The sequence below is a fragment of the Macrobrachium rosenbergii genome, chromosome 21 (genome assembly GCF_040412425.1).
Source record: "Macrobrachium rosenbergii isolate ZJJX-2024 chromosome 21, ASM4041242v1, whole genome shotgun sequence".
Taxonomy (NCBI): domain Eukaryota; kingdom Metazoa; phylum Arthropoda; class Malacostraca; order Decapoda; family Palaemonidae; genus Macrobrachium; species Macrobrachium rosenbergii.
The window spans coordinates 71,124,022-71,149,400 of record NC_089761.1 but is presented as its reverse complement, the minus strand read 5'-3'; positions in this window follow the sequence as shown (position 1 = coordinate 71,149,400).

Sequence of the window (25,379 nt, the reverse complement as noted above, 5' to 3'; positions counted from 1 at the left end):
CAAACAACCCAAAACTCTTAATTTATTTGCCTGAACGTCGCATACAGCTTCTTGCGCAGGTCTCAAAGATCGATTTGGAAACATTGATCTGAACAATTCTTCGTTCATCAGGTTAATGGACGCACCTGTATCAATAAAAACCCTTACATTTATTCCCTGTACAGACCCAATTACAACAGGCTTCAATCCTACGGGTTCTCCTAAAAGTCCAATATCCCAGTTTTCCTGTTCAAATGACCGGTCTGTCGACAATGTCTGCCGATTACCAGAACCGCTTGAGCAATTCGCGTGAGGTACTTCCTTATCTATAAGGGCTACCAACATTCTGGAATGCGGGTCTGTTATACCGTCTCCGAAACGGGCAAGACCGCCAAGGATGATCATGACTATTACAACTACTACAATAGCTAACACGGCAAAATCTCTTGATGTGACCCTGCAAATTGCAGTTAAAGCAACGACCCCGTGGGATCCTAAAACTCAAGCCACCCATCAGTCTTGGGCTATTATGACCTGCGAACAAATTCCTCTGACCGCGGACTGGATTTCCGCGTCCTACACAACCATAGGCTGCTCTAAGGAGACTCTGATCACTACTACCTCTCCTCATATTTGTACTTAAATTCACAAACTTACCCTTGGCTAATCACAAATACCAAAAATTCCCAAGGTCCCATAAAAGTATACCCTTTTATCAAAACAAAAACAAAAGCAAAACAATTTCCCTTAACAGAAATTCCCGTATAACACAAAAAATTACAATGTTAAATCCCTTTTACTCTACAAATCCCAGAAACTCAAAAGAAAGGTACTTAACACGGAGTCATCATTAAATCCCAACTTAATTAAAGCTACAATCAAATTCAAAGTTCCCGAAACATACAATTACATCACAAGTTGCAAAACCCACCATACAACATAAAAATCAATTAACTAAACCCTTAATAAAATTCAAAATTACGTAAATCCAAAACTAAATTTACTATTAAGTAATCCCTTAAATAAACTCCCAATGAATCAAACCCATCATCAAACTACATTCCAAAGATTAAATTCACAAATAGTAAACCCTTACAGCTAAATTCCCAAATCAAATGGAAAGAAAAGGAGCGAGAAAAAAAACAAGTGTTGTCTACGTACACAGCTGATTACACTTTAGTCAGTCAAAAAAGAAAAAAAAAAAAAGTAAAGTTCACTTCTCCCAAGGCCAAGCTATAAAAGGCCATAAAAAAAAAGACACGGGAAAGCGCTTCTCAGGCACAGAGAGAGAGAGAGAGAGAGAGAGAGAGAGAGAGAGAGAGAGAGATTAAGAAATTCGTTTCCCACCCTCTTACAAAGCAGCAACAGCCCCTCCTCATCGAAGGCCTGATGACGCCTACAGAAAAAGTGTTAACACCAAACCTCGAGGCTCGCTCTGTCTCCAACGGCAAAAACTGCTGGATCAACACTTCAATTTGTCCAAACGGAAAGTGTCATTCAAGCAAATGCAAGCGCTCTGCCTACATACACATATACACATTTTACCCACACGCATATACGTGTGTGATTACAAAAACCAAGAAGTGCATTCACGTTTTGCACCCCACAACTCATAAATATCAGATAGAATACAACCCAATTATAAAAGCTCCCAGAAATAACACAATAACCAAACATCACCCTTACATAATACACGCTGATGCGTACCGCAAATCGCTATAAAAAAAATAAAAAAAATACAACATACACATAATACGCTCAGCGCCTCACAGGCGTGGCAAAGCAAGCACGACGCTCCGCCCAAACTCGTGACGCAACTACTACGTCACCGTGGTGATGACGTAACACACTCGTTGCAACCGAAACATTAGTTGAAACTCAACGACAAAAAACACACAGTTGTCCCTATCACCAGCTACAACACAACGAAAAGGACAATTTCACATCAACACAACCAAAAAGATAACATCACAACACTTATGTTAGCAGCGCGCAAATTTCCATCAAGCGAAGAGAGAGAGACAAAAAATACTCGCGCGTCATCACGTGTTTTAACACACACTAGCGGTCGTAATACAGCAATTACTGCACAATATCACTTACCCCCTACCCAAAGCACTCTTCATGAAACACTAGCTAGCGAGAGAGATGCTCGCCCACAGCAACATCTGACGCTGCTGACTCCCACAAAATCCTATCCTGAGGTGCCAACACTAAATTATGTCTCTTCGGAAACATATACATGTCTAATTATTCAATTATCTAACTATCTAACACCTTCTAACTGCCCTAACTACCTTATACGCTACCTTATACGCTGCCATATACGCTGCCATATACGCTACCTTTTACACTGCCACCAAAAATCTGTAATGGCCAATTCTGAAACCTTTACTTTATTTAAGTCTCTGCTTTATGAACAGAGGTTTGATCTCGCTTATCCCGAGATATTATGTGATAGTGTGTAGCGTGAGCCGACATCATAAGTTATATCTTTCCCTAACTAAAATCTAAGGACTACTGGAATGAGATACTAAGTACAAAACTAAAACCCTTTATTGACAAAAAAAACAACGAAAAATAACTTCTTAGAAATTACGAAGAATGAAATCCAATGATTCATTAAATTATCAAAATTCTACTAAGGAAACAAGGTTCCAAAATCATAAACACCCAATTACAGAAAATAACTCATCTGTCAAAACATAAACAGGTCAGTTAATAAAATCAGGTCATCTCAAAATGTCATACCACTCCCTTCCTTGTAGGAGGGAGAGAGGGAAAACGGAAAAGGAACGGAATGGAATGGAATACTTGTGAAAGAACAAACGTCACATTAAAAATCAGAAAATGTAAAAATTGCAGAAACACATTTTTTCAGTGTCACAGGAGGTAACGTTTTTGTTCATAGTTCTGAAAATTAAGCCTAAAAACGTATATGAATTCTTATTCACTCCACAAGTCCTCTGGGACAGTCTCCATGTGACAAATCACTCACATTGACAGACACACAGAAAACGGATCGCAAAAGTCCGATTCAAACAACGGTTCCTCCCATTATATTCATTATACAATGCACGAATGAACGTACTTTTCCGTGACATCATCCGAGGTCAAAGTTCGGCAAGACACGCCTCTGTACTTCAAGGCGTCACGAAGTACACGTACACACACATACATTATCGAGATGCATCCTTCAAAACCGGACTTTGTAACCGGTTCACTGATAGAACGTTTTTGGCTGAAAACGCATTTGCCAGGCCGTGTCCTGTCACCAAGGAGCTCTTCGACCCTTGTGGTATGCGAATTGTTTCAGCACTTTCCTATCTGCTGTGTATAGTCAAAATGGACCCTGCGAATAGCTGATCCAACTTTTCAAAGGCCACCTTCATGAGCACTTACATATACATATATATATATATATATATATATATATATATATATATATATATATATATATATATATATATATATATATATATATATATATATATGTATATATATATATATATATATATATATATATATATATATATATATACAGTGTATATGTATATATATATATATATATATATATATATATATATATATATATATATATATATATATATTATAATATATATTATAACTATATATATATATATATCTATATATATGTACAATTCTATAAGTATTTATCACCAAAGTTAACTCTGTTTGATACTTTGGTGAGTCAGAGAAGCATCTTGAGGAGGTCAAGTATAAACCCTTTTAGGTCTAGAAATAGAATATAGAAGATCAACGTGAAGCTTTACCTGCCATCTGCTACGGAAGCAGAGGAAGGAAATCCTCCGAAAATTGACTCGATTAAATTTTCCCCAAGAGTTTTTAATTCAAAAACATATGTATTTTCTTGTTATCTAACTGTGAAGGACCACTATTAAAAAAAAAAAAAAACTTTCCTTGTGACTCACTGGGTCACTCCATAACGGAACCAGTTAGGTTAAAGAATTTCCTTTTTGTTTTTTAGCTCACAGGGAATCTAAAAGTCCGGTTGAGTAATTCTTAATAAAACTGCTCTTCAAAGTGAAAGGAGGTATTTTTGTATTCTTAATTTGAAAAGATTTGAGAATGCATGACGCTGATGTCCTTGCAGTATAGCATCCTTATCATTTTTTCGAGTCATTTCTTTTTTTTTTTTTAATTAGATCGTAAGTAAAAAAAGAGTATCATTAAATAAGCATTAATAAGAGGCATTCTCCATGAGCTGAATAAAAAGAAATTACAATAGGCCTACAATAACAAAAGGCATTAATAAATAAGGCAGTAAGTATATTTACGTAAAATAAAGAAAATGGAAACAAAATGGAATAAGAATGGTAAAAAAATTACTTCCAGAAAATGAAAATTTATTTTTAATGCATATAGATAAATTTTTATATCAGTTATATAAAATTCTTTCAGTTTTTATTTTATTTAGATATGTTTCTTACCTCTTTTACCCATGTCCTATTATTTTAGAGAAAATCATCCGTTTGACCAATTGTCATCAGAGCGTATCTTTGTGAAAGGGGAGGGGGGGAAGGTGGTTAGGAGGTGCGTGTGTGTGTGTGTGTGTGTGAACGAGTATTGGTGAAAGAATGTGGAAATCTCTATCGTGTTCAATAGTCACCTCTAGGTTTTTTATGAAATCTAGGTGAACTGAATAAAACACAACTTTTCAAAGGATGCAAACAGCAAATAAGCAATCATGATTACAGATGGAGGAAAAGTCATCAGTTTTGTAAACATTCCGTGGCCCTTGGGTAAAATGAGACAGGTATTAAATCTTTGCAAAACCTCCGTTAACTATGGAAAAAGGACAGAGTTTACGTTTCCTCAATTTTGTTCATGAAGTTCAAAAGGAACAAATAAAAAAAATATGAATGCCTAAAATAAGGAAGAAAGTACGGAACAGAAATGAATAACTGACACAAGTACCAAAGTAAAGGCAGAAATGAAAGCTAGGAATAATTAAAACAAGTACATATCGTAGAGAGAAGACTAATGTTCACGAACTCTATCACGATATCAAACAACACAATAAACGGGGAAACAGCGAGTAATTGGACTCCGGAAGTTTCCACCTTTATTCCGACCAAGTTACAACTCATGATTGTCACCGAATTAGTCACATTAAAAGCCGTGTTTACGAGAAGCCCAAGTTGCTCCGGCAACTTGCTGTGAAATTTAAATTACTCTGATGCTAAACATGGGGATGGCGGGCGGGGGGAGGAAAATGGAAGGAGGAAAGTAAGATGGAGGGAGAGGACGGGTGAGGGAGGGAGAGGTTTTGAGGGAGGTAGAAGGAAATCATAAAAAGGTTGCTCAGGCAACTTGCTATGGAATTCAAATTGCTCTGATGCTAAAAACATGGCGACGGAGAGAGGAAAAATTGAAGGAGGAAAGTGAGGAGGGAGATGACCGATTAGTTAGAGGTTTTGAGAGAGGTGGAAGGAAATCATAGAAAGGTTACTAAGGCAATTTGCCATGACATTCAAATTGCTCTGATACCAAATATGGGGAAGGGGACGGGAAAAAGGAAAGGAGGAGGAAAGTGAAGAGGGAGAGGTAAGGTGAGGGAGGAAGGGAGGGGTTCTGAGGAAGGTGAATGGGAATCATGGAGAGAGAGAGAGAGAGAGAGAGAGAGAGAGAGAGAGAGAGAGAGAGAGAGTTGAAGACTGGAAATGGAAAACACAGTCGTCAAGAGGCCCAGATGCCATGAAGAATCCACTTGGGGAGATTTCCTGGTGTCCTCCTCATGGACGTGCATACAGTAGACAGCAGGAGAGAGGGATGATTTCCCTAACGTCCAGAACACTCGAAGAAAATACAAGAAAAAGGGAGAATAAACGGAGGTGATAAAACGAAAGGAGGAGAAGAAGAAGAAGAAGAAGAAGAAACAGAGGAGAAACTCAGATTTATGGATAAATATCTGGAAAACAGGATACAAAAGATTCGAAATAGTGATCTCAGAAATTAACATAGGTTGACAGCAGCTTCTGTACGAGAGAGAGAGAGAGAGAGAGAGAGAGAGAGAGAGAGAGAGAGAGAGAGAGAGAGAGAGAGAGTTTGCCTGATCAGGAGTAATTATCTGGCATGATAAAATCCCGAGATGTATCATATAATAAGGGAATATAATGTGAGCATTTCATTCAAGAGTGAAAATATTGAGGCAAAAAAAAAAAGTCTGCACGAAGACATGATCAACAAGAAAGACTTATTGAAAGTACTCTGATTATTATCATTCCAACTGAGTAGTTTATCCAGATCACCGACTCACAAAAGACCATAAAGTGCAAATTGAGAGCTGGATAATTAAATAAATTGGTGATGATTTTATTCACAGTATCCTGAGATTTGATGTCTGATCAACGATGTTTCACTGAATATAGCTTAGATAAACGGTAAAATTCAAAGGCAATCAAACGTAGTCTATAATAACAGCTATAAAATGTAGTGAAATGCCGGCCACAGAAGAAATGTATGTGCATGCAAATATAAAGGAAAGAAAACGGCAAGTACGGAATGCTTGTTCTTTATCTCTTAATTAAGGCCGCTACTAACGTTCAGTTATACCTGCGCAGTTTTGCCTGCACACTCGGCCTGCGCAGGCAAAACTGAACCTACTAACGTTCAGTTATACCTGGGCAGTTGTGCCTGTGGAGGCAAAACTGAACGTTAGTGGGTTCAGTTTTCCTGCACAGGCCGACTGTACCTGCGCAGTTATGCCTGCGCAGTCGGCCTGTGCAGGCAAAACTGAACCCACTAACGTTCAGTTTTACCTGCGGAGTTTTGCCTGTGCAGGCAAAACTGAACGTTAGTGGGTTGTTTTTCCTGCACAGGCCGACTCTGCAGGCATAACTGCGCAGTTATACCTGAGCGTTAGTAGCGGCCTTTGCATATAAAATCAAACGTTGTTTCACATGAGGTTCACTTTAAAGTTCGCAATGTTTTTACAATAAAGCATTAGAAGTATTGTCTCGAAGATAAGTACTAAACATACTCGTACTTACATTCTGGCATGAAATGAGATATATTGCAACATGATATTCGCTTTGAATTTTCCTTTCGAGAAATGAAAGATTCATTTCTGCCAAGATTCAACAGTCAGTTCTGGTTACCAGGGAATTTTATCCATTTTCGCTCCAATTTTAAATGGCTCGAGATCTCCAATTCCAGCACTGAATCCTCTCCAACAATTTAAACAATGGCTGAAATAGATACTGCAACACCCTAAAACACAATCCTCCTTTTTCCTTCTCTCCGGGTTAGCATCTTTCTGCTCTAAAATGGAAAACTGCAGTATCTACAAAAATACAAAAGCTGAGAAAAAGGGTCGATACTGCAGTTTTCCTTTGCCTTACTACTGATTTTGCAGATACTGTAAATGAAACTCCCTAAATAAAGCATTGAGAAATCATTCTGAAACTGCAGTAACTTGTTATTCGTGTTTCACGAGCCCAGTAGGTGGCATATCTCAGTTTCCGAAACTTTGCAGATATATACTGCAGTTTTCCATTTGAGGGCAGCTTTCCCCAAATAAGATTAGAGGATCAGTCCCTCAACGATGCCGCTCTCTTTCAATTGCGCATAGAAAACCCGTCCCAGCAGCTGAAGTTAACAGACAATTGGACGATGTTTTGTGGCCACTTTCACTTGCAGCTGATTTCCCTCGCAAGCCCTCACAGGCAAGCAATTCCCAGGCACAAGCAGGGAAGCCTCCGGGTCGACTGGCCCTTGGGGACGTATTTGCATTCGCTTCGATAAAGGTCTGATCAGTCAGATCCTTAACAGTATTTGCTGTAGGACCTCCGAAGTTTAGGATTCAGGATCAGAACCGAGATGAAACCCTTGCCCTAGCATACATACATACATACATACGTATGTCTTTGAAAATTATATACATACGTACATACATACATACTCAGTATGGATGATTACCCTCATAAAATAACCATTATTAGCTTCAAATGTGAAAGAACTATGATAAGTAGTTTATATAAAGGTTACTTATTAAAGTGCTGTATTTAGCGGATTAGTTCAGAAATTTATATGACCAGAGAGAGAGAGAGAGAGAGAGAGAGAGAGAGAGAGAGAGAGAGAGAGAGAGAGACTCACTGTATGTTTTTCGTCCTCAATGTGAGAGAACCATAATTAGTAAGGTTGTATATCATTCCTTAGGAAGAACTTCCATTTTTTAGGAAGAGAGAGAGAGAGAGAGAGAGAGAGAGAGAGAGAGAGAGAGAGAGAGAGCATTCCATAAAAAAAAAACTTTCATCTATTACGAAGAGTGAACTACGTCAAAATAATATTTGGAATCATTATTGTTTAACTGAAACGTAATAACGTCATAAAAATATGAGAATATTAAAAAAAAAAACTATACTTGAATGTAATTTTCACTCGGAAGAAATCCTCATCTCTGCAATCTAAGAGCACTACGCAATAAAACATTTTCTATAACTAATCACTTGGAACAGGTTCTCAAAGAGTTCAATTAACGCCATTCTAAATAACTAATAAATGCTGGGAGATGCATTCCAGTTCACTAAATGACCTCTGAATAAAAATCAATCCAGATGAAGAGAAAGACTGAAGCGCAAGTGCTGCAAGAACTGGATAGGTTAATTATGCGCCCCTTGCATTACCAGCAATAATCAAGAGATGTTCTCCAATTATGTGTGTTATGGTACGAACATTACTGAAATGATTATGTCCTATGATACTTTACTTGACCTACACAAATTATAAATATAATATTGTAGCTTGGGCGTATTTAAGTTTTGTATACATTACAAGAAAAGTACCAAGTATATGTAAATACTGCATCGTAAAATGTTGAAATTTGAATATTACTACTGGGACTCTATATACATGAGAAAAGACATATACTTATTACTGTCTTATTGAGATAATTGCCATTATGAAATTGAAATTTTTTGCTGCAGTTTACTTGAACCAATTCTTTAGTTTTACGTTGTCTCCCTGGATCAAACTGAAAGGCTTCGTTTTCCAATCCTTATCTCGTTTGGAACGACTTATTTTAGCTATTATTGATGTCATTGAAATATTAATAACATATCAGGAAACTCGGTCTTGCTAATCGGAGAGAGGGAAGTTGTGGAAACTTATTTTACCTACAGTACCTTCAGTCTTTATTACCGGTTTTAATATATTACTTTGGTTGTATTATTTATATAAAGTCCTCCTGGGCCTCGCTAGGCTGATCTCCGGTTACTTAGGCCCACAGCCAGTGGGGGAGAAGTCCCGTTGAATAAGACACGTTTATAGTTTATGTATGTATGTATGTATGTATGTATGTATGTATGTATGTATGTATGTATGTATGTATGTATGTATGTATGTATGTATATATGTATATATATATAAATATATATATGAATATAATATATATATATATATATATATATATATATATATATATATATATATATATATATATATATATAAAATGAGATTTAGTATTTTTGATGGGACAATCGTTTGCCGATTGTTCCCTTGGTGGGTTGTTGCCGTTTTACTTTTTGTTTTCTTTGCACTCTGTAGGAGCTGACGTCTGTCATTGGTGTCTTCGAGAGCGTCAGTCAGGTTTGGAATAGCAGCGAGTCAGGTTCTTGACAGCATAGCAGCTTCTTCGAGTATTTTGGAACTGCAGGTATTCGCTACCTGTGGTCCTCTGCAGTTGGAAGATGACGTTGATGGCTGAACCATGTCCATCAGTGGAGCAGTGTTGCTTCTGTTTGACAGCAGTCTTACTGTTGCCTTGACTCTGACGATCATCTGTCGTTTTAGGAGATGTTCCTATTGGCCGTCATGGGGCGGTTGTTTTCGATGATCATATGGCAGTGTTCAAGGGTGTTCGTCCTCTTCGACCTTTGTTTGGTCTCGACATCTGTGTAGATTGTCTGTTGTGTTTTTAGTGCTGCACGAGGTTGCTCTGGTATTATTTATACTGTTGTATTGGTATTTATACTGTTGTATTGGTATTCCTTATGCTGCTTTATTATTCTTCATGATCATGTGTGTTGCTTAATTATTTGATGCTTCTTGATCATGTTGTTTATGCTGTATGTTTTGTTTACATTTTGTGATGTAGTCAGTGTTTTTCACTTATAATTACTGTTTTGTTACTGTAATGTGACTGTCTTTCATAGAGTCACTTTGGTTTGGCTACATCAGTGTTATTTTGATTTGGAACTGACTCTTGTTTTGAATTTGATGTATTTATATTTTGAATGAACTCATTATGGTATTTAACTAAATTGTTAATAATTTTGAATGTTTGCTGCTGGTAATTACTTCATTGATGGTAATATTGAGTATGTAATTTATTTGAGTTCTGAACCAAGCCTGACTCACTTGTAAATATGTATATACCTTATTATAATAAATTATTATAAAGTCACTTTATCGTTTTGTTTAGCTCCTTCCTTCTTTGTCTGTCTCAATTTCTGCCAGTCATTCCAGTCACATATTAAATTTTTTTGTATTTAAGAACCTGTTGAATAACTGAAGTTAAAAGTATATTATAATATATATATATATATATATATATATATATATATAAATAAATAAATATATATATATATAATAAATATATATATATATATATATATATATAAATAAATAAATAAATATATATAAATAAATAAATATAAATATTTTATTTTCCTCTAAATAATTGACTTAAGTAAAAAATATATATAAATATATAAATATATATATATATAAATATATATATATATATATATATAAATATATATATATATATAAATTATAAATAAATAAATAATTAAATAAAAAAATAAGTAAATAAATTTAAAACCAATAACTTATTTTCCTCTCTAAATAAAAGGATTGACTTATTTTTAAATAAATAAAAATATATATATATATATATATATATAAATAATAATATATATATATATATATATATATATAAATAAAAAAAATAAAACTTATAAAGTCAATCTTCAGAAAAAATAAATGTAACGAGAAAGGTTAAAGGGCAAATTAATCCCAGAGTAAAACTGAAGAATGTAGAAATGATGTCTGGAAAGACGCAATCATAACACGTAATTTGATCCTGTTTCCTCCGTGTCCAGTATTTTGTTAAACTATCAAAATAAACTGTGAATCTTTGATGATAGCGAAATCAAATAAAGAATAATATTTCATGAAGAATTTATAAAACCTTTCTGTCCATGGAGAGCATATATGGTGAACAGGACCCCTAATTGCCCTTCTGCTTTGCAACGATACCAAAAATCTTAAAACACAATTGAATATTTTATGACGTTAAATACATTACGTTTTCCTTGAAAGGAAGTAAAAGTGAAAAAAAACCATGACCATTAAAAAAAAGGAAAATAAATGAAATATGTAAAAAGTTTCCAAAATATTTCAATTTGATTACTATATTTTTTGGAAGTTTTGGCATCTTTTTGATGACTGATTTTAGTTTAACGTTTACTGATATACAAAACGGATATGTCCATTTAGCCTTTAATTTTATATTATTTGTTCTTATCGGAGATTTTCTTCATAAAATTTTGTTATAAGAATATATCCGTAAACGGTAAACTAAAATCAGTAATCGAAAAGAGGGCAAAAGTACGAAAAGTATCCTAATCAAATTGATTTTTTTTGCATCTTACCATATTTCATTTATTTTCCTGTTTTAAATGACTTTTAAATTATTTTTTGTCTTAAATCTTGAAGGTTTTTGAGGGTATTTTTATATGCAAAAAGTATATGACCTTTAATTTTCTGTTATTGCGTAAGTTAGGTACTGAATTTGTGAAACATTATTTTTATCATAATAAATCATATATATTTTTAGATTTAATTCTACTAAATAAAATTCTGTTAAAATAAATTATACCAAACTCAACAAATTAAATTTAAGATATAAAAATTTTAAGAAAATAATAATAATAATAATAATAATAATAATAATAATAATAATAATAATAATAATAATAATAATAATAATAATAATAATAAATAGTTAAATAATCTAAAAATCATTAAAATATTAAAATAAAAATATAAAATGAATATAAAAAATAAATAAATAAAAACCAAATAAACATCAATATAGAAAAATAAAAATTACGGAAAAAAGGAAAATAAATAAAAAGTAATAAATAGTATTAAATAGAAATAAAAATAAAAATAAAAACACAAATATATAAAAATGAAAAATAAAAGTAAATTAAAAAGAATGAACAAAATTAGATAAACAAAAATAAATTAATATAAATTAAATAAATAAAAATAAAAAATATAAAGAATAAATAAAAAATATATAATAAATCAATAAATAAATAAAAGTTAATAAAAAATAAATAATAATGCATAAATAAATATAAAAGATTAAAAATAAATAAATTTAAATAAATAAAAAATAATTAGAAATAAGTAAAATAAAAATTAATAAAAATAAATAAATAAAAAGGAATGAAAATAAAAAATAAAAAATAAATAATAAATATATATGAATAAAAATAAATAAATAAAATAGAAAATAAATCAAAAATAATACATAAGTATACAACATTGAATAAAATAAATAAATAAATAAACGAATAAAAATAAAAGAAATGAAGATATATAAGTAAAATAAATTAATAACAATAATATTAATTGAATAAAATTAAATAAAATTATGAAAATAAATAAATAAAAATAAAAAATAAATGAAAATAAATAAAAGTAAAATATAAAATTAAATTAAAGTAAAAACTAAAATAAATAAAACTCAATAAATAATTAAAACTAAAAACTAAATAAAAAATAAATAAAGATGCCTAAAAAATAAACATTAAAAATATAAAAAAAAATAAAAATAAATAATAAAAAAAGTTAAATATATAAAACATACATAAATATATATGTTAATACAAATAAAAAATCAAAAATAAATAATTAGCCTAATATAGAAATTCAAATTAATAGATAAAAACAAATAAAAATAAGCACAAATAAAAAAATAAGTAAATGAAAATAAAAAAGATAACAAAAATAGATAAAAATAAATAAATAAATAAAATTAGATAAATATTATAAATAATAATAAATAAAGATAAATCAATAAAAATATAAAATAAAAAATATAAAAATAAAAAATAAAAATAAATAAATAAATTTAAAATAAATTAAAATAAAAGATAAATAAATTAGATTCAAATAAATAAAATAAATAACAAAAATAAATGAGAAATAAAAATATATAAATAGATAAATGAATATAAATAAAAATAAATAAATATAACTAAAAATAAATAAATAACTAAATAAATGTAAATAAAGAATTAAATAAAAAAAATTAATGAATTAATTAATAATTAATAAATAAAAAAAATAAACAAAAAAATAAAAAGTAAATAAAGAAATAAAAAAAAAGAAAAATTAATAAAAATCAGGAAAAAATCATAAATAAATTAATAAAAATTATTTAAAATAAATAATATAAAATATTATTAAATAAATAAATAAAAAATGTTAAGAATAAAAAAATAAATAAATAATAATAATAATAATAATAAATAAATAATAATAATAATAATAAAAATAAAATAATAATAAAATAAATAATTTGAAAATCAAAAAAAAGGAAAATAAATAAAAATAAAAATAAAAAAAATAAAAAAAAATCATTCAATTCGATAAACGATAAATCGTAGTTTTGCCCTCTTTTGATAACTGATTTTAGTTTAGAGTTTACGGTTATATTCTTATAGTAAAGTATTAAAAAAAAATCCGATAAATAAAATAAAGATAAGATTAAAGGGTAAATATAATATACGTTTTGTATATAAAAATACTGTTAAAAAATTAAAATAATTTAAAGTCAAAAATCAGTTTAAAAAATCATTACTAAAAGGAAAATAAACGAAATATGTTCAAAGTTTCAAAAATATTTCAATTCGAATACAATATTTTTGGGAGTTTTGCCCTCTTTTTGATGACGGGTTTTAGTATAACGTTTACTGATATACTCTTATAACAGAATTATATAGAAAAAATTCCGTAAAAAAACAATCAATATTGAGGTAAAAAATCAACTTCAAAAATGACCTAAAAAAAACATTCAAGATTTAAGACAAAAATAAATTTAAAAATCATTTAAAGAACGAAAATAAATGAAATATGTAAAAAGTAAAAAAAAAAAAATAAGTTTGGTTACGATATTTTTCGTAGTTTTGCCCTCCTTTTACGGATATATTCTTAGAACAAAGTTTTATGAAAAATCTCCGTTAAAAAACAATCAAGATAAAATTAACGGCTAAATGGTCATATACTTTTTGTATATAAAAATACTGTTAAAAACATTCAAGATTTCAGTCAGAAATCAATTTAAAAAATCATTAAGAAACGAAAAATAATATAAAGTATGTCAAAAGTTTCCAAATTATTTCAATTTGAATACAATATATTTTGGGGGTTTTGCCCACTTTTTGGTGACTGATTTTAGTTTAACGTTTACTGATAATTACATTATTATAACGGAAATATATTTAAAAATCCGTTAAAAAAACAACCAATATTTAAGTAAAACATGAATTTCAAAAATTACCTAAAAAAGGAAAAAAGAATGTAACATAAAAAGTTTTAACAAATATTTCAATTTTGAATACTTATGTTTGGGAATTTTGCCCTCTTAATTATGAACGAATTTAGTTTAAATTTTTCAGATATATTCTTATAACCGAGTTTTATTTTAAAAAAACTTAAAAATACAATCAATATTTAAATGAAAAATCAATTTCAAAAATCACCTAATAATAGGAAAAAGCTAAACAAAACAAAAAAAATTAAATTTGATTAAAATATTGTTAGGAATTTTGCCATCTTTTTAATGACTGATTTTAGTTCAACGTTTACTGATATATTCTTATAACCTAATTTTTTAAAATTAATTATTATTTACCATTGTTGTTTTATATTTGTATTTGTAATTTAATTTTTAATTCAAATGAAAAATACCATTTAATTACAATGAAGACAATTATGACAGACGTAAATTAAAAAAAACAATAACAATAATTAAACAGAAAAAAGAAATAAAGTCAAAACAAAACATATGAAATGAAATAAGATGAAAATTAAAACAAATATAAAGCAAAATAATACAAAAGATTAAATAAATATATACCATTAAAATATATATACCTTACATAAAAATCTAATTAAAATACAGTAAATGCAAATAAATGTGAATAAATGTTACAAAAACATAAGCTGAAACGAAAAGTAAATTGAAAAAATATAGAAAATAATAAATGATATGGGATAAATATGATAAATAATTGAAGGTAAAGAACGAATATGACATAATATTTTAATAATTATTAAGAAAAACTAAAAAAAGTCAGAAAATGTGAATAAAAGTTAAAATAGATATAAGAAAAACAAATAAAATTGATTAAGAAATGAGTAAGTAAAATAGAACATTCGTAAAGTTTATTATTTACTTAAGTTTTAAAATGTTATTCGACTATTTTTAAATAAGTATGTTTATCATAATAAATCATGCATATTCTTGGATTTAATTCAACTAATTATAATTCATACATAATATTATGAATACTAATTGAAATAAAAACAAAAAAATTTGAATAAATGTTAGAAAAACATTTTTATTTATTTATTTTTATTTTATATTTTTTGTATTTTAATTTTTATATCATTATTAGCATATTTTTATTTATTTTTATGTATTTAATTTATTTATTCTTATTTGTTTTTATTTTTATTTATCTTATTTTTATTTACTCTTTTATTTTTGTTTATTTGTTTTATGTTTGTTTATTTATTTTTCATTAATTTATTTTTCTTTTATTTATTCATTTATTTTTTTATTTATTTTTATTTTTATTTATGCATTTTTGTTTTATATCATTTCATATATTATTATTCTGTATTTCATTATTATTTACTTTTTAATTAGTTTTATTTATTTATTTTTATTTAATTTTTTTATTATTTTATTTTATTTAATTATACTATTTATATTTAATTATTTATGTATTTTTATTTATTTTTATATGTACCTTTTTATTTTTTTATTAATTATTATTTATTATTTTTAATTTATTTTTATATTGTTATTTTATTTTTTTTTATTTATTTTTTTATTTTTTTTAATTTATATTTTTTCATTTTTATATTTTCGTTTATTTTTTCTCTGTTTATTAAATTTTATTTAATTTTATTTACTTATTTATTATTATTTATTGATTTTGTTATTCATATTTATTTATTTTTAATTTACTTTTATTTCTTTATTATTTATTGATATTTATATATTTTTATTTATTTATTTACATTTATTTTTACTTACATATTTTATTTTATTTTATTTACTTGTTTTTATTTATTTGTTTTTATTAATTTATTTGGTTATTATTATTAATATAAATAAATTAATAAGAATAAATAAATAAATAAAAATAAATTAAAATAATATAAATTAAAATAAATAAAACGATTAAAAAATAAACAATGATAAATAAAAAAATAATAAGTAAAAATATATAAATAATAAATAAATAAATAAATAAATAAAATGAATAAATATAAATAAATAAATATAAATATAAATATAAATAAATAAATATAATTAAAAATAAATAAATAGAAATAAATGAATACAGTAATAATATTAATAAATAAAACTAATAAAAATAAATGAAAATAGATTAATAAAATAAATGAATTAAAAAAAAATAAAAATAAACAAAAGAAATTAATAAAAATAAATGTAAATAAATAAATAAATAAAAAATATCAATAAATAAAAAAAATAAAAAAAATCAATAAATAAAAAAATAAATAAAAAAAAATAAAAAATAAAAATAATAAAGTAAATAAAATAAAAATAAAATAAAAAAATATAAAAATAAATAAAAAATAAATAAAAATGAAAATAAAAATAAAATAAATTAATAAAAAATAAAAAAAAATAAATAACATAAATAAATAAATATAAAAAATAAATAAATAAAATCTACAAAAAATATAAATAAATAAAAAATATAATAAATAAAAAAATCAAATAAATAAAATTAATAAAATAAATAAATAAATAAATAAATAAAAATAAACAAATAATAAAAAAAAATAAAAACAAAAAATAAATAACATAAATAAGATTAAATAAAAATAAGTAAATTAAGATTAATAAATAAACATCTACAAAAATGAAGAAATTAAATGTAAAAAAATAAATAAATAAAAATAAATCTAACTAAATAAAAATTAATAATAATGAAATAAAAAACAAATATAAAAAAAATAAAAATAAATAAAAATATATAAATAAATAAATATAAATGCAAGTAAATAAATAAAAATAAATTAATAAAAAATAAAGAAATAACATTCATAAAATAAATAAAAATATACTAATAAACATATAAAAATTAAAATATAAAAAACATAAAAGTAAAAATAAATAAATAAAAATAAGTAAATAGGTATAAAAGAAACAAATAAAAAATCAAAAATAAAATTAAATGAATAAACTAATATAAATTAAATAAATAAGAATAACAAGTAAAAATAAATAAATAAATAAAAATAAATAAAAAAAATAAAATTAAAAAATTAAATAAAAAATAAATAAAATAAAAAAGTAAATAAAAATAAAAGAAATAAAAAAAAAAAATAAATAGATAAATTAAGTAAAAAATACATTAAAAATGTAAAAAAATAAATAAAAATAAATAAAAAATAAATGAAAAATTAATAAAAATTAAATAATTACAAAAAATAAACAATAAAAAATAAATAAAAAATGGAATAAAAAGACAAATAAGTAATAAGTAAAAATTAAATAATTAATAGATTAAAAATAAATACAGAAATTAATGAAAAACAAATAAAAGCTGATAAATAAAAAAGTAAATTAATTAATAAAAATTAAATGAGTAAAATAAATTTTTTAATTTGAAAAAAATATTAAAAATACATAAATATATAATTAAATAAAATAAAAAAAGATAAATACATATAAAATAATAAGTAAATATATAAAATAATTAAATATATAAACAAATAAGTAAATAATAAAAAAAAATAAAATAATAAAATCAAATTAAAACAAAAATAAATAAATAAAAAAGAGATATATATATATATATATATATATATATATATATATATATATATATATATATATATATATATATATATATATATATATATAAATTATATAAAAATAAATAAAAATAACTAAAATTAATAAAAAATAAATAAAAATAAAAAAATAAAAATAAATATTAAAAAATAATTAAAAGTAAAAATTATAAGTAAATAGATAAAAATAAATAAACAATGGAATAAATAAAGATACGTAAAAAATTAAATGTAAGAAATAAAAATGAATAAATAAATATAAATATAGATAAACAAAAATAACTAACAATAAATAAATAAATAAAAATGAGAATAAATAAAAATAAATTATATACATAAACAAAAATAATTAAATAAAAATAAATAAAAAAAATTAATAAAAGCAAATGAAAATAATATACTAAAAATTAATAAACAAAAATATAAACAAATGGATAAATAATAACAATAAGTAAATAAAACAAAATAAATAAAAATATATGAATATATAAAAATAATTAAATAAATAATTAAAATAAATTAAATTAAATAACTAACACTAAATAAATAAAAGAATAGGAAATAAATAAATAAAAATAAAAAAATTAATAATAATTAAGAAAAATAAATAAAAATAAATACAAATAAAAAAATCAAAATAATAGAAAATAAATATATAAAAATCAATTATAAAAAATAAATAAGAATTTATTAAAGTAGAAATATGAAATGAATATAAAAAATATAAATATAAAAGTTAAATAAAAATCATTAAATAAAAATAAAAATTACTGAAAAAAGGAAAATAAATAAAAAGTAATAAACAGTATTGAATAGAAATAAATAAATAAAAATAAAAAAACACAAATAGATAAAAATAAAAAATGCAAATAAATTAATGAGAATGTACAAGATTAAATAAATAATAATAAATTAATATGAATTAAATAAATAAAAATAAATTAATAGAAATTAAATAAGTGAAAGTAAATAAAAGATAAATAAATAAATAAAAATGAATAAAAATAAATAATAATTCATAAATAAATATAAAAGATTTAAAAACAAATATAAAAATAAATAAAAAAATAGTTAAAAATAAGTAAAATAAAAAATAAAATAGATAAATAAAAATAAAAATAAATAAATAAAAATGAATGTAAATAAACAAATAAAAAATAAATAAATATATATAAATAAATAAAATAAATAAATGAAAGTAATTAAAAACTAAATAGCTAATGATAAATAAGTATATAACATTGAAAAAAATAAATAATTATGTAAATAAATAAAAATAAAAGAATTGAAGATTATAAATAAAAATAAATAAATAAAAAAATAATATAAATTAAATATAAATACAATATACGAAAATAAATAAATGAAAATAAAAAATAAAGATAAATAAAAATAAAAAACAAAAATAAATCATTAAAAAGTTAAATAGGTCAATATATATATATATATATATATATATATATATATATATATATATATATATATATAAAATCAAAAACAAATAATTATATATAGGAATTCAAATTAATAAATGAAAATTAATAAAAATAAACATAAGAAGATTAGTCGAGGGCGCCGCCATAAATATAGGAGAATCATTTAAGGGAAACAAGTCGTTCGTTAACGAGGACCCGCTAGTTAACTTTCATGTAATCAAAACATTTATTAAAGGTTTTAATATTAGGACAGGATCCTACTTTCCTTCGTCTGATGCTGCCGTTATCGCCGACATCACCCCGCAGACACCTTATAACAGCCGGGATACCGAGGATGTCACCGCTAACAATGAATTACATGCAGAACAACAACAACGGGTGAGGAGATCAAGAAGAATAGCCACGCGGAATATAGGAAGAGGAGAAGCAATCACCTATAGTAGTTGGATAGTTGACCGTCCTGCTTGTCGCCTCGTCCGTTGGAAAAGCACATCGTTGGGGTCGTCCACTGGTTCCACACTTGAAACCGAATCTAACACATTTACTTATTATGCCAATAATTTTTAGTTCGACTGAAGATGAACCCAGGCCATGGTTCGAAAGCTTTTGCAACCTTTTGTAACTTTTTATAAAATTAACAAGAATACCATTGAATATTATTGTGGACCTGATATACAGCATATCCCGTTCTCGATCTAGAGAAGAAAGACCTACTACTACTACTAATAATAATAATAATAATAATAATAATAATAATAATAATAATAATAATAATAATAATAATAATAAACGATTTGAAAATCATTATAAAAGGAAAATAAATGAAATATGTAAAAGTCAAAAAATCATTCAATTTGATTACGATATTTCACGGGGTTTTGTTCCCTTTTTGATGACTGATTTTAGTTTATCGTTTACGATTAAAAAAACAGTAAAGATAGAATTTAAATGGTCATAAACGTTTTGTATAGAAAAATACTGTTAAAAACATTAAAAATTTCAGTAAAAATTCAGTTTAAGAAATCATTACAAAAAGGAAAATAAATGAAATATGTAAAAAGTTTAAAAATATTTCAATTTGAATACAATATTTTTTGGGAGTTTTGCCCTCTTTTTGATGACTGATTGTAGTTTAACGTTTGCTGATATATTACTATAACAGAATTATATATAAATAAAAATCAGTTAAAAACACAATCAATATTAAGGTAAAAAATCCACTTCAAAAATCACCTAAAAACATTCAAGATTTAAGACAAAAATCAATTTAAAAACCACTAAAAAAAGGAAAATAAATGAAATATGTAAAGAGTAAAAAAAAAATTCAATATGATTACGATATTTTTCGTAGTTTTGCCCTCTTTCTGATGACTGATTGTAGTTTACCTTTTACAGATCGATAATTGTAACAAAGTTATATGAAAAAATCTCCTTTAAAAAACAATCAAGATAAAATTAAAGTGTAAATAACCATATACGTTCTGCATATAAATACACTGTTAAAACATTCAAAATTTCACTCAGAAATCAATTTAAAAAATCATTAAGAAAAGGAAAATAAATGAAATATGTAAAAAGTTTCTAAAATATTTCAATTTGAATACAGTATTTTTGGGGGGAATTTTGCCCTAGTTTTGATGAGTGATTTTAGTTTAAAGTTTACTGATATACAAAACGTATATGACCATTTAGCCTTTAATTTTGTATTAATTGTTTTTAACGGAGATTTTTTCCATAAAACTTTGTTATAAGAATATATCCGTAAACGGTAAACTAAAATCAGTCATCAAAAAGAGGGAAAACTACGAAAAATATGGTAATCAAATTGATTTTTTTTTTTACTTTTTACATATTTCATTTGTTTTCTCTTTTTATAATGAATTTTAAATTGATTTTTTTCTTAAATATTGAAGCTTTTTAACGGTATTTTTATATGCAAAAAGTATATGATCTTTAATTTTCTTTTATTGCATAAATTAGGTATTGAATTTGTGAAACATTATTTTTATCATAATAAATCAAATATATTTTTAGATTTAATTCTACTAAATAAAATTCTGGTAAAATAAATTATACCAAATATCAAGAAATAAAATTTAAATAGCAACAAAAATGAAATAAGAATATATCTTCTGTGAAGTTGAATTGGAAACAAATAAGATTTTTTAAAGAAAAAATGAAATTATCTATTCATATTTTTGCGACCCAACCAAAGATATCAAGTCGCACTTCAAGAAAAAAAAAATGTTATTCACATTACTGGCTCCGAGGCAGAAATAATTCCCGAATGAATAAGAGAACAGCCTAAAAAGTCAGTCAAGAGCTTCAGGAGAACCAAATAAAATGAGCCCTTTAGAATTACCTACATATACTAATACGTATATGTGAGTGAGCTTGAAGCTTCAAATCATAGAACAAATTCACACTTACTGTAAGTATCATTACCTCGACTATCATTTAATACTTGGACGAGGAACTTCCTCTTAAGGAAGCCGAGCAAATGTAGAGTAATAAGAATAACAGAGCAAAGTGCCACCTGTGGAAACAAGTAAGCACTTGACTAAGCAACTAGAAGCAAAATAGTGAACAATAAGAAACAAATAATAAATCCCCCGAAGTCTCTTCGGCGCAATCGAGTTTTCTGTGCAGCCGCTACAGCGTATAATCATGGCCACCGAAAATACATCTATCCTTCGGTGGTTTCGGTATAATGCTGTAAGAGCCGCGGCCCATGAAACTTTAACCACGGCCAGGTGGTGGCCAGAAGCACGATTATGGCTAACTTTAACCTTAAATAAAATAAGAACTACTGGGGATAGAGGGCTTCAATTTGGTATGTTTGATGATTGGAGGATGGATGATCCAATACCAATTCGCAGCCCTCTAGCCTCAGTAGTTTTTAAGATCTGAAGGCGGACAGAAAAAGTGCGGACAGAATGAAGTGCGTACGGACAGACAAAGCCGGCACAATAGTTTTCTTTCACAGAAAACTAACAAGAAAATATTGAATGAAACTAAAAAGAATGAAGGAAAAACTAAAAAATGAGGAAAGTAACTCGAACCAACTCTTTGTAAGCGTTGCTCGGAACAAAGGGAGAATCGAAAACCAAGAAAATATATTTGAATTGGGCGAATAAGTAATAGAGAATAATAATTATCTGTTAATTGCAAATAAATGAGAAAAGAGTAGGAGGGAGAAGTGCCCATGAAAAACCCTTTACCATTCATTGACTGTTCATGCAAGTATTGTCAAGGGAGGCTCAATTTCATTTGAAGGTAATAGGTGTGGATTCACTTCTCCAGAGAGAGAGAGAGAGAGAGAGAGAGAGAGAAGCTTTAAAACATACGACTATACAATATGTATATTTTGCTTTTCTTGGTGTCTCAGGAATTGAAAAGAGAAATAATAAAAAAAAGCAAAATGCATTGTATCTTCAGCAGATTGACGCTATGCTAACTTCAACAGCCGGTCAAAACAGACTGCAGCAACAGTATCTAATAAATATCCCATTTTGATATTTTATGATTGCAAATAAGTTACAAGTTCTCCTATATAACCTGATTAGAGGCACGTAACTAAGAGACATTATGTATTAAAATTCTAAAAACATTTTCCCTCACTAATCCAGTCCTCTTAACCTCAGTGAACTAATACCATTATGTAAGGTAAGGTAACAAAAATTATTTTCACTGAAAAAAATTACCTAATTTCCTCTAAAAGCTTCTTGGAAACAAAATAAATGAACGGTATGTGAGGGTACAACATTATATACCTTTAGGCACTACGGTAGGTATGCAAGAAAGCATAAGGAATGGTTTATCTTGTACCATTGAAAGGTTCCCCTGTACTATTTCAAAAGAATAATAATAATAATAATAATAATAATAATAATAATAATAATAATAATAATAATAATAATAATAATAATAATAATAATAATAATAATGAAATCAGAGTGGATCTTGTGTGTCGTCCCCCGGGTGACAGTAGGGGAGACATGACACAGCCGCCTACCCCATGCAAGCCGGTTTGTCCGCCCTGGGTGGGGAGGGGTGGGGAGGGGATTAGGAAGGCAGGGGAGACAGCAGGGCCGGGTTCCGGCGCGCGAAGCGTAATAATAATACGAAAAAACTAACAAAATCTACAATACTGTGCGCGATGGAAAGAAAAATGTCAAAAATAAATAAATAAATAATGTATTTGACAACTAACACATTAGTAAAGAGATAATAATGCATATTAAAATCATCCACTTCCACGAGCGTCGAATGATGAATGAAAATAAACACTGAAATAAACGGAGCACTAATTGGAGAGCAAACGAAGAATGGACAATACTCCTCAGAAGCATCTTCACGGTTCAGGAATACAAAAAACAGTACATCCATTCTATTCCGCTAATAGTATTACGTCAAAGTTCATGAACACACATCGCATGAAACTGATACATACAACCTTATAAAAAAGAGAAATTATTTTTGGCCTTTTTGTCTCAGTTACCTGAGCTTTTCATTTCGTTATCTTGAATCGTAGCTAAGATCAAATATTCCTTAAGAGCCAAATCTTTGATACCGAAGGTACCATGAACGAATAACGCTGCACATCGAAAGAAATTAAAATGCGAGAAAGTTAATACGCATAGAATGAGGAAGCTTGATGAAAGCGATCATTTTAGAAGTCACTTAATTAAGTAGATAGTAGTGTATATATTAGCTTGGTGCTATTTCGTCACTAGAACGTTTCAAGAACTTTACATGTGACAAGTAAATGAGAGAGAGAGAGAGAGAGAGAGAGAGAGAGAGAGAGAGAGAGAGAGAGAGAGAGAGAGAGAGAGAGAAACTTTTTCCAGATGGGATGTTAAATCTGTCGTAATATTTCCATTAAAAAAAATAAAGACAGATCATGGCGTCCGTTGTTTTTTTTTCTTTTTGAAACCTGATGATGCTCAGTGAAATCAAGAACAAGGAAAGGATAGCCTAAGTCAAAATTTTCTCTTTGGTGCAGTGATGGCCGAAGGAAGTCTCAGTAATTTAGTTTCCAATCTTTTCTCCCTATTTCCTATTTGCATCTAACAAAGTAGGCCTTCCGTCTGCCTTTACTCTCTTTCGCATACTTTCACGTACACTCGGCAAGAAAAGTGAAGATACAGTTTTCTTTAGATTTCGTTCATCGAATTTTAATTTTTTCTTACAGAAAACACATAATCTCGGTAAATTTACTCTAGAATATGAAAATACAATGCAAATTATATCATATATGTTAAATCTGCAAAACAAAAACGTTCAGATACTTAGAAACACCATGCATGTCCGAAGTAATCAGAATTTCTCAGATGACTTCGTTCATAGAGATCTAAAAGATAGTGTATGGATATCTCGGTGTAGTACTGTTTATCAGAACGGCAATATTTACTCGTTTTCCGTTATGAACAGGCTTATTATTGCATCATCATACGAGATAATGATAATTTCTTTAATTTTTACACATTCATATTTGTATTTCACGGTGTTAAAAGTCAGCTGGAATTAATGGCAGTAAATGTTGCAACAGCTACGGTAAGTTGACCAAATCTATTTAAATCCGCAAGAGCGTTCTCTATGAAGTGTGGACCACTTCAGCGGGAAAACACAAATAACTGGATGTTTCTTGACGTTATCATAGTTTCTCTCTCTCTCTCTCTCTCTCTCTCTCTCTCTCCCTCCATTGCTAAAACATACTATACAAATATAGTATCGCTCAATCTCTAAAAGAAAAAAAAATAATGAAATGAGTAGCTC